This window comes from Scyliorhinus torazame, chromosome 12, assembly GCF_047496885.1.
Source record: "Scyliorhinus torazame isolate Kashiwa2021f chromosome 12, sScyTor2.1, whole genome shotgun sequence".
NCBI classification, from domain to species: Eukaryota; Metazoa; Chordata; class Chondrichthyes; order Carcharhiniformes; family Scyliorhinidae; genus Scyliorhinus; species Scyliorhinus torazame.
This window is the reverse complement of record NC_092718.1, coordinates 221,613,226-221,622,786: the sequence shown is the minus strand read 5'-3', so window position 1 is coordinate 221,622,786 and position 9,561 is coordinate 221,613,226. Positions and strand designations below refer to the sequence as shown.

Sequence of the window (9,561 nt, the reverse complement as noted above, 5' to 3'; positions counted from 1 at the left end):
CCCCCCTCTAGCCTCCCCTCTCCTCCCCTCTCCCTCTCCATGCCCATTCCCCACTCCCCAGCCCCTCCCACATTCCCCAGCCCCTCCCCCTCTCCCTGCCCATCCCCCTCTCCCCAGCCCCTCCCACATTCCCCAGCCCCTCCCCCTCTCCCCAGCCCCTCCCCCTCCCCAGCTGCATTTCCAGTAGAGACCACCGGCGGCGCTGCTGAGCCTGAAGTGCTGATTGGCTGAGAGTGTGTGGGGGCGGGGCTTCCTCTGTTAAAGGGGCAGGCCCCCGGGTCCCGGAGCTCGGGAGCAGGGATCGGGAAGCTGCTGGTTAATAACAAGCAGACTGGGTTAAAGCGCCGGCTGCCCGCCAGGGGACAGAGAGGAGGCTGGAGAGGAGTGAGCCTCCCTGGCAGCTGGCAGTGAGCGATGGTCAGTGCAGTGGACAGTCAGTAAGTGGAGAGGCTCCGGCCACTGACCAGCCACAATGCTGCCCTGTGTCAGGCACCTTCGCAACTACAGGCAGCCTTTGCTGCTGGCAGCGCCGCTGCTGCTCTTCCTGCCTTTACCCATTGCGGTGCCCAGATCAGTAAGTCCCATTTCCACCTTCAACCCAGCAACAGACAGACTGGGCAGAGTGACCCAGAGGGACAGAGTGGGTGAGAGAGAAATCTCAGGGGTGAGGGACAGTGTGAGTGTGAGAGAGAAATCTCAGGGGTGAGGGACAGTGTGTGTGAGAGAGAGAAATCTCAGGGGTGAGGGACAGTGTGTGTGAGAGAGAGAAATCTCAGGGGTGAGGGACAGAGTGTGTGAGAGAGAGAAATCTCAGGGGTGAGGGACAGTGTGTGTGAGAGAGAGAAATCTCAGGGGTGAGGGACAGTGTGTGTGAGAGAGAGAAATCTCAGGGGTGAGGGACAGTGTGTGTGAGAGAGAGAAATCTCAGGGGTGAGAGACAGAGTGTGTGAGAGAGAGAAGTCTCAGGGGTGAGAGACAGAGTGTGTGAGAGAGAGAAGTCTCAGGGGTGAGGGACAGTGTGTGTGAGAGAGAGAATTCTCAGGGGTGATGGACAGAGTGTGTGTGAGAGAGATAAATCTCAGGGGTGAGGGACAGTGTAAGAGAGAGAGAGAAATCTCAGCGGTGAGGGACAGAGTGTGTGAGAGAGAGAAGTCTCAGGGGTGAGGGACAGTGTGTGTGAGAGAGAGAATTCTCAGGGGTGATGGACAGAGTGTGTGAGAGAGAGAGAGATCTCAGGGGTGAGGGACAGTGTGTGAGAGAGAGAGAAATCTTAGGGGTGAGGGACAAAGAGTGTGTGAGAGAGAGAAATCTCAGGGGTGAGGGACAGTGTGCGAGAGAGAAATCTCAGGGGTGAGTGACAAAGTGTGTGAGAGAGAGAAATCTCAGGGGTGAGGGACAGAGTGTCTGAGGGAGGGAACTCTCATGGGTGAGGGACAGTGTGAGAGAGAGAGAAATCTCAGGGGTGAGGGACAGTGTGTGTGAGAGAGAGAAATCTCAGGGGTGAGGGACAGTGTGCGAGAGAGAAATCTCAGGGGTGAGCGACAAAGTGTGTGAGAGAGAGAAATCTCAGGGGTGAGGGACAGAGTGTCTGAGGGAGGGAACTCTCATGGGTGAGGGGCAGTGTGTGAGAGAGAGAAATCTCAGGGCTGAGGGACGGTGTGTGTGAGAGCGAGAAATCTCAGGGGTGAGGGACAGTGTGTAAGAGAGAGAAATCTCAGGGGTGAGGGGCAGTGTGTTGAGAGAGAGAAATCTCAGGGGTGAGGGACAGTGTGTGTGAGAGAGAAATCTGAGGGGTGAGGGACAGTGTGTGTGTGAGAGAGAACTCTCAGGGGTGAGGGACAGTGTGTGTGAGAGGGAAACCTCAGGGGTTTGGGACAGTGTGTGTGAGAGAAAGAGAACTCTCAGGGGTGAGGGACAGTGTGTGTGAGAGAAAAATCTGAGGGGTGAGGGACAGTGTGTGTGAGAGAGAGAGAACTCTCAGGGGTGAGGGACAGTGTGTGTGTGAGAGAGAAATCTCAGGGGTGAGGGACAGTGTGTGAGAGAGAGAGAAATCTCAGGGCTGAGGGACAGGGTATGTGTGTGTGAGAGAGAGAAACCTCAGGGGTGAAGGACAGTGTGTGAGAGAGAGAGAAATCTCAGGGGTGAGGGACAGTGTGTGTGTGAGAGAGAGAAACCTCAGGGGTTTGGGACAGTGTGTGTGAGAGAGAGAAATCTCAGGGGTGAGGGACAGTGTGTGAGAGAGAGAGAAACCTCTGGGGTTTGGAACATTGTGTGTTAGAGAGAGAAATCTCAGGGGTGAGGGACAGTGTGTGAGAGAGAGAAATCTCAGGGGTGAGGGACAGTGTGTGAGAGAGAGAGAAACCTCTGGGGTTTGGGACATTGTGTGTTAGAGAGAAATCTCAGGGGTGAGGGACAGTGTGTGAGCGAGAGAGAAATCTCAGGGGTTTGGGACAGTGTGTGTGAGAGAGAGAAACCTCAGGGGTGAGGGACAGTGTGTGTGAGAGAGAGAAATCTCAGGGGTGAGGGACAGTGTGTGTGAGAGAGAGAAATCTCAGGGGTGAAGGACAGTGTGTGAGAGAATGAGAAATCTAAGGGGTGAGGGACAGTGTGTGTGAGAGAGAGAAATCTCAGGGGTGAGGGACAGTGTGTGTGTGAGAGAGAAACCTCAGGGGTGAGGGACAGTGTGTGTGAGAGAGAAATCTCAGGGGTTTGGGACAGTGTGTGTGTGAGATAAATCTCAGGGGTGAGGGACAGTGTGTGAGAGAGAGAGAAATCTCAGGGGTTTGGGACAGTGTGTGTGTGTGAGATAAATCTCAGGGGTGAGGGACAGTGTGCGAGTGGGAAATCTCAGGGGTGAGGCACAGTGTGTGTGAGAGAGAGAAATCTCTGGGGTGAGGGCAGTGTGTGTGAGAGAGAGAAAAATCTCAGGGGTGAGGGACAGTGTGTGTGTGAGAGAAAAATCTCAGGGGTGAGGGACAGTGTGTGTGTGAGAGAGAAACCTCAGGGGTGAGGGACAGTGTGTGTGAGAGAGAGAAACCTCAGGGGTGAGGGACAGTGTGTGTGAGAGAGAAATCTCAGGGGTTTGGGACAGTGTGTGTGTGTGAGATAAATCTCAGGGGTGAGGGACAGTGTGCGAGAGGGAAATCTCAGGGGTGAGGCACAGTGTGTGTGAGAGAGAAATCTCAGGGGTGAGGGCAGTGTGTGTGAGAGAGAGAAAAATCTCAGGGGTGAGGGACAGAGTGTGTGAGAGGGAATTCTCAGGGGTGAGGGACAGTGTGTGTGAGAGAAAAATCTCATGGGTGAGGGACAGTGTGTGTGAGAGAGAAATCTCAGGGGTGAGGGCAGTGTGTGTGAGAGAGAGAAAAATCTCAGGGGTGAGGGACAGAGTGTGTGAGAGGGAATTCTCAGGGGTGAGGGACAGTGTGTGTGAGAGAGAAATCTCATGGGTGAGGGACAGTGTGTGTGAGAGAGAAATCTCAGGGGTGAGGGACAGAGTGTGAGAGGGAATTCTCAGGGGTGAGGGACAGTGTGTGTGAGAGAGAAATCTCATTGGTGAGGGACAGTGTGTGTGAGAGAGAGAAATCTCAGGGGTCAGGGACAGTGTGTGTGAGAGAGAGAAATCTCAGGGGTGAGGGACAGAGTGTGAGAGAGAGAGAAATCTCAGTAGTGAGGGACAGTGTGTGTGAGAGAGAGAAATTTCAGGGGTGAGGGACAGTGTGTGTGTGAGAGAGAGATAAATCTCATGGGTGAGGGACAGAGAGTGTGAGAGAGAATTCTCAGGGGTGAGGGACAGTGTGTGTGAGAGAGAAATCTCATGGTTGAGGGACAGTGTGTGTGAGAGAAATCTCAGGGGTGAGGGACAGTGTGTGTGAGAGAGAGAAATCTCAGGGGTGAGGGACAGTGTGTGTGTGAGAGAGAAATCTCAGGGGTGAGGGACAGTGTGTGTGAGAGAGAGAGAAATCTCAGGGGTGAGGGACAGTGTGTGTGAGAGAGAGAAATCTCAGGGGTGAGGGACAGTGTGTGTGTGAGAGAGAAATCTCAGGGGTGAGGGACAGTGTGTGTGAGAGAGAGAGAAATCTCAGGGGTGAGGGACAGAGTGTGTGAGAGAGAATTCTCAGGGGTGAGGGACAGTGTGTGTGAGAGAGAAATCTCATGGGTGAGGGACAGTGTGTGTGAGAGAAATCTCAGGGGTGAGGGACAGAGTGTGAGAGAGAGATAAATCTCAGGGGTGAGGGACAGTGTGTGTGAAAGAGAGAAATCTCAGGGGTGAGGGACAGTGTGTGTGTGAGAGAGAAATCTCAGGGGTGAGGGACAGTGTGTGTGAGAGAGAGAGAAATCTCAGGGGTGAGGGACAGTGTGTGAGATAGAGAATTCTCAGGGGTCAGGTACAGTGTGTGAGAGAGAGAAATCTCAGGGGTGAGGGACAGTGGGAGAGTGAGAGAGAGAAATCTCAGGGGTGAGGGACAGTGTGTGAGAGAGAGAATTCTCAGGGGTGAGGTACAGTGTGTGAGAGAGAGAAATCTCAGGAGTGAGGGACAGTGGGAGAGTGAGAGAGAGAAATCTCAGGGGTGAGGGAGAGCGTGTGTGAGCGGGAGAGAAATCTCAGGGGTGAGGGACAGTGTGTGTGAGAGGGAAATCTCAGAGGTGAAGGACAGTGTGTGTGAGAGAGAGAGAGAAATCTCAGGAGTGAGGGACAGTGTGTGTGAGAGAGAGCGAGAAATCTCTTGGGTGAGGGACAGTGTGTGTGAGAGAGAGAAACCTCAGGGGTCAGGGACAGTGTGTGAGAGAGAGAAATTTCAGGGGTGAGGGACAGTGTGTGAGAGAGAGAAATCTCAGGGGTGAAGGACAGTGTGTGTGAGAGAGAGAGAGAAATCTCAGGAGTGAGGGACAGTGTGTGAGAGAGAGAGAAATCTCTTGGGTGAGGGACAGTGTGTGTGTGAGAGAAACCTCAGGGGTCAGGGACAGTGTGTGAGAGAGAGAAATTTCAGGGGTGAGGGACAGTGTGTGAGAGAGAGAAATCTCAGGGGTGAGGGACAGTGTGTGTGAGAGAGAGAAATCTCAGGGGTGAGGGACAGTGTGTGTGAGAGAGAGAGAAATCTCAGGGGTGAGGGACAGTGTGTGTGAGAGAGAGAAATCTCAGGGGTGAGGGACAGTGTGTGTGTGAGAGAGAAATCTCAGGGGTGAGGGACAGTGTGTGTGAGAGAGAGAGAAATCTCAGGGGTGAGGGACAGAGTGTGTGAGAGAGAATTCTCAGGGGTGAGGGACAGTGTGTGTGAGAGAGAAATCTCATGGGTGAGGGACAGTGTGTGTGAGAGAAATCTCAGGGGTGAGGGACAGAGTGTGAGAGAGAGATAAATCTCAGGGGTGAGGGACAGTGTGTGTGAAAGAGAGAAATCTCAGGGGTGAGGGACAGAGTGTGTGAGAGAGAGAAATCTCAGGGGTGAGGGACAGTGTGTGTGTGAGAGAGAAATCTCAGGGGTGAGGGACAGTGTGTGTGAGAGAGAGAGAAATCTCAGGGGTGAGGGACAGTGTGTGAGAGAGAGAATTCTCAGGGGTCAGGTACAGTGTGTGAGAGAGAGAAATCTCAGGGGTGAGGGACAGTGGGAGAGTGAGAGAGAGAATTCTCAGGGGTGAGGTACAGTGTGTGAGAGAGAGAAATCTCAGGAGTGAGGGACAGTGGGAGAGTGAGAGAGAGAAATCTCAGGGGTGAGGGAGAGCGTGTGTGAGTGGGAGAGAAATCTCAGGGGTGAGGGACAGTGTGTGTGAGAGAGAGAGAGAAATCTCAGGAGTGAGGGACAGTGTGTGAGAGAGAGAGAAATCTCAGGGGTGAGGGACAGTGTGTGAGAGAGAGAGAGAAATCTCTTGGGTGAGGGACAGTGTGTGTGAGAGAGAGAAACCTCAGGGGCCAGGGACAGTGTGTGAGAGAGAGAGAAATCTCTTGGGTGAGGGACAGTGTGTGTGAGAGAGAGAAACCTCAGGGGTCAGGGACAGTGTGTGAGAGAGAGAAATTTCAGGGGTGAGGGACAGTGTGTGAGAGAGAGAAATCTCAGGGGTGAGGGACAGTGTGTGTGAGAGAGAGAAATCTCTGGGGTGAGGGACAGTTGAGAGAGAGAGAGAGAAATCTCAGGTGTGAGGGACAGTGTGTGAGAGAGAGAAATCTCAGAGGTGAGGGACAGTGTGTGAGAGAGAGAAATCTCAGGGGTGAGGGATAGTGTGTGTGAGAGAGAGAAATCTCAGGGGTGAGGGACAGTGTGTGTGAGAGAGAGAAATCTCTGGGGTGAGGGACAGTGTGAGAGAGAGAGAAATCTCAGGTGTGAGGGACAGTGTGTGTGAGAGAGAGAAACCTCAGGGGTGAGGGAGTGTGTGTGAGAGAGAGAAATCTCAGGGGTGAGGGACCGTGTGTGAGAGAGAGAGAAACCTCAGGGGTGAGGGACAGTGTGTGAGAGAGAGAGAAACCTCAGGGGTGAGGCACAGTGTGTGTGAGAGAGAGAAATCTGAGGGGTGAGGGACAAAGTGTGAGAGAGAAATCTCAGGGGTTAGGGACAGTGTGTGTGAGAGAGAGAGAAATCTCAGGGTGAGGGAAAATGTGTGTGAGAGAGAGAAATCTCAGGGGTGAGGGAGAGCGTGTGTGAGCGGGAGAGAGAAATCTCTGGGGTGAGGGACAGTGTGAGAGAGAGAGAAATCTCAGGGGTGAGGGACAGTGTGTGTGAGAGAGAGAAACCTTAGGGGTGAGGGACAGTGTGTGTGAGAGAGAGAAATCTCAGGGATGAGGGACAGTGTGTGAGAGAGACAGAGAGAAATCTCAGGGGTGAGGGACAGTGTGAGTGTGAGAGAGAAATCTCAGGGGTGAGGGACAGTGTGTGTGCGAGAGAGAGAAACCTCAGGGGTGAGGGACAATGTGTGTGAGGGAGAGAAATCTCAGGGCTGAGGGACAGAGTGTGTGAGAGAGAGAAATCTCAGGGGTGAGGGACAGTGTGTGTGAGAGAGAGAAATCTCAGGGGTGAGGGACAGTGTGTGTGAGAGAGAGAAAACTCAGGGGTGAGGGACAGTGTGTGTGAGAGAGAGAAACCTTAGGGGTGAGGGACAGTGTGCGTGAGAGAGAGAAATCTCAGGGATGAGGGACAGTGTGTGAGAGAGACAGAGAGAAATCTCAGGGGTGAGGGACAGTGTGAGTGTGAGAGAGAAATCTCAGGGGTGAGGGACAGTGTGTGTGAGAGAGAGAGAAACCTCAGGGGTGAGGGACAATGTGTGTGAGAGAGAGAAATCTCAGGGCTGCGGGACAGAGTGTGTGTGAGAGAGAAATCTCAGGGGTGAGGGACAGTGTGTGTGAGAGATAAATCTCAGGGGTGAGGGACAGTGTGTGTGTGAGAGAGAGAAACCTCAGGGGTTTGGGACAGTGTGTGTGAGAGAGAGAAATCTCAGGGGTGAGGGACAGTGTGTGAGAGAGAGAGAAACCTCTGGGGTTTGGGACATTGTGTGTTAGAGAGAGAAATCTCAGGGGTGAGGGACAGTGTGTGAGAGAGAGAAATCTCAGGGGTGAGGGACAGTGTGTGAGAGAGAGAGAAACCTCTGGGGTTTGGGACATTGTGTGTTAGAGAGAAATCTCAGGGGTGAGGGACAGTCTGTGAGAGAGAGAGAAATCTCAGGGGTTTGGGACAGTGTGTGTGAGAGAGAGAAACCTCAGGGGTGAGGGACAGTGTGTGTGAGAGAGAGAAATCTCAGGGGTGAGGGACAGTGTGTGTGAGAGAGAGAAATCTCAGGGGTGAAGGACAGTGTGTGAGAGAGAGAGAAATCTAAGGGGTGAGGGACAGTGTGTGTGAGAGAGAGAAATCTCAGGGGTGAGGGACAGTGTGTGTGTGAGAGAGAAACCTCAGGGGTGAGGGACAGTGTGTGTGAGAGAGAAATCTCAGGGGTTTGGGACAGTGTGTGTGTGTGAGATAAATCTCAGGGGTGAGGGACAGTGTGTGAGAGAGAGAGAAATCTCAGGGGTTTGGGACAGTGTGTGTGTGTGAGATAAATCTCAGGGGTGAGGGACAGTGTGCGAGTGGGAAATCTCAGGGGTGAGGCACAGTGTATGTGAGAGAGAGAAATCTCTGGGGTGAGGGCAGTGTGTGTGAGAGGGAGAAAAATCTCAGGGGTGAGGGACAGTGTGTGTGTGAGAGAAAAATCTCAGGGGTGAGGGACAGTGTGTGTGTGAGAGAGAAACCTCAGGGGTGAGGGACAGTGTGTGTGAGAGAGAAATCTCAGGGGTTTGGGACAGTGTGTGTGTGTGAGATAAATCTCAGGGGTGAGGGACAGTGTGTGAGAGAGAAATCTCAGGGGTGAGGGCAGTGTGTGTGAGAGAGAGAAAAATCTCAGGGGTGAGGGACAGAGTGTGTGAGAGGGAATTCTCAGGGGTGAGGGACAGTGTGTGTGAGAGAGAAATCTCATGGGTGAGGGACAGTGTGTGAGAGGGAATTCTCAGGGGTGAGGGACAGTGTGTGTGAGAGAGAAATCTCATTGGTGAGGGACAGTGTGTGTGAGAGACATCTCAGGGGTGAGGGACAGTGTGTGTGAGAGAGAGAAATCTCAGGGGTGAGGGACAGAGTGTGAGAGAGAGAGAAATCTCAGTAGTGAGGGACAGTGTGTGTGAGAGAGAGAAATCTCAGGGGTGAGGGACAGTGTGTGTGAGAGAGAGATAAATCTCATGGGTGAGGGACAGAGTGTGTGAGAGAGAATTCTCAGGGGTGAGGGACAGTGTGTGTTTGAGAGAGAAATCTCATGGTTGAGGGACAGTGTGTGTGAGAGAAATCTCAGGGGTGAGGGACAGTGTGTGTGAGAGAGAGAAATCTCAGGGGTGAGGGACAGTGTGTGTGTGAGAGAGAAATCTCAGGGGTGAGGGACAGTGTGTGTGAGAGAGAGAGAAATCTCAGGGGTGAGGGACAGTGTGTGTGAGAGAGAGAAATCTCAGGGGTGAGGGGCAGTGTGTGTGTGAGAGAGAAATCTCAGGGGTGAGGGACAGTGTGTGTGAGAGAGAGAGAAATCTCAGGGGTGAGGGACAGAGTGTGTGAGAGAGAATTCTCAGGGGTGAGGGACAGTGTGTGTGAGAGAGAAATCTCATGGGTGAGGGACAGTGTGTGTGAGAGAAATCTCAGGGGTGAGGGACAGAGTGTGAGAGATAGATAAATCTCAGGGGTGAGGGACAGTGTGTGTGAAAGAGAGAAATCTCAGGGGTGAGGGACAGAGTGTGTGAGAGAGAGAAATCTCAGGGGTGAGGGACAGTGTGTGTGTGAGAGAGAAATCTCAGGGGTGAGGGACAGTGTGTGTGAGAGAGAGAGAAATCTCAGGGGTGAGGGACAGTGTGTGAGAGAGAGAAATCTCAGGGGTGAGGGACAGTGGGAGAGTGAGAGAGAGAAATCTCAGGGGTGAGGGACAGTGTGTGAGAGAGAGAATTCTCAGGGGTGAGGTACAGTGTGTGAGAGAGAGAAATCTCAGGAGTGAGGGACAGTGGGAGAGTGAGAGAGAGAAATCTCAGGGGTGAGGGAGAGCGTGTGTGAGCGGGAGAGAAATCTCAGGGGTGAG

The 9,561-nt window shown here is 53.0% G+C and overlaps 1 protein-coding gene across 2 annotated transcripts in view; it reads left to right on the top strand.

Annotated features, from left to right (window-relative positions):
• Positions 1 to 306: 306 nt before the first annotated feature.
• Positions 307 to 9,561, top strand: part of LOC140387010 (Na(+)/citrate cotransporter-like) — a 126,145-nt gene continuing 116,890 nt past the window's right edge. The window contains exon 1 of one of the 2 annotated variants that reach the window (XM_072469983.1): positions 307 to 574. The gene's annotated coding sequence lies outside the window, so the exon portion shown is untranslated. The remainder of the gene's footprint in view (positions 575 to 9,561) is intronic. The other variant, XM_072469984.1, reaches the window with a different exon arrangement.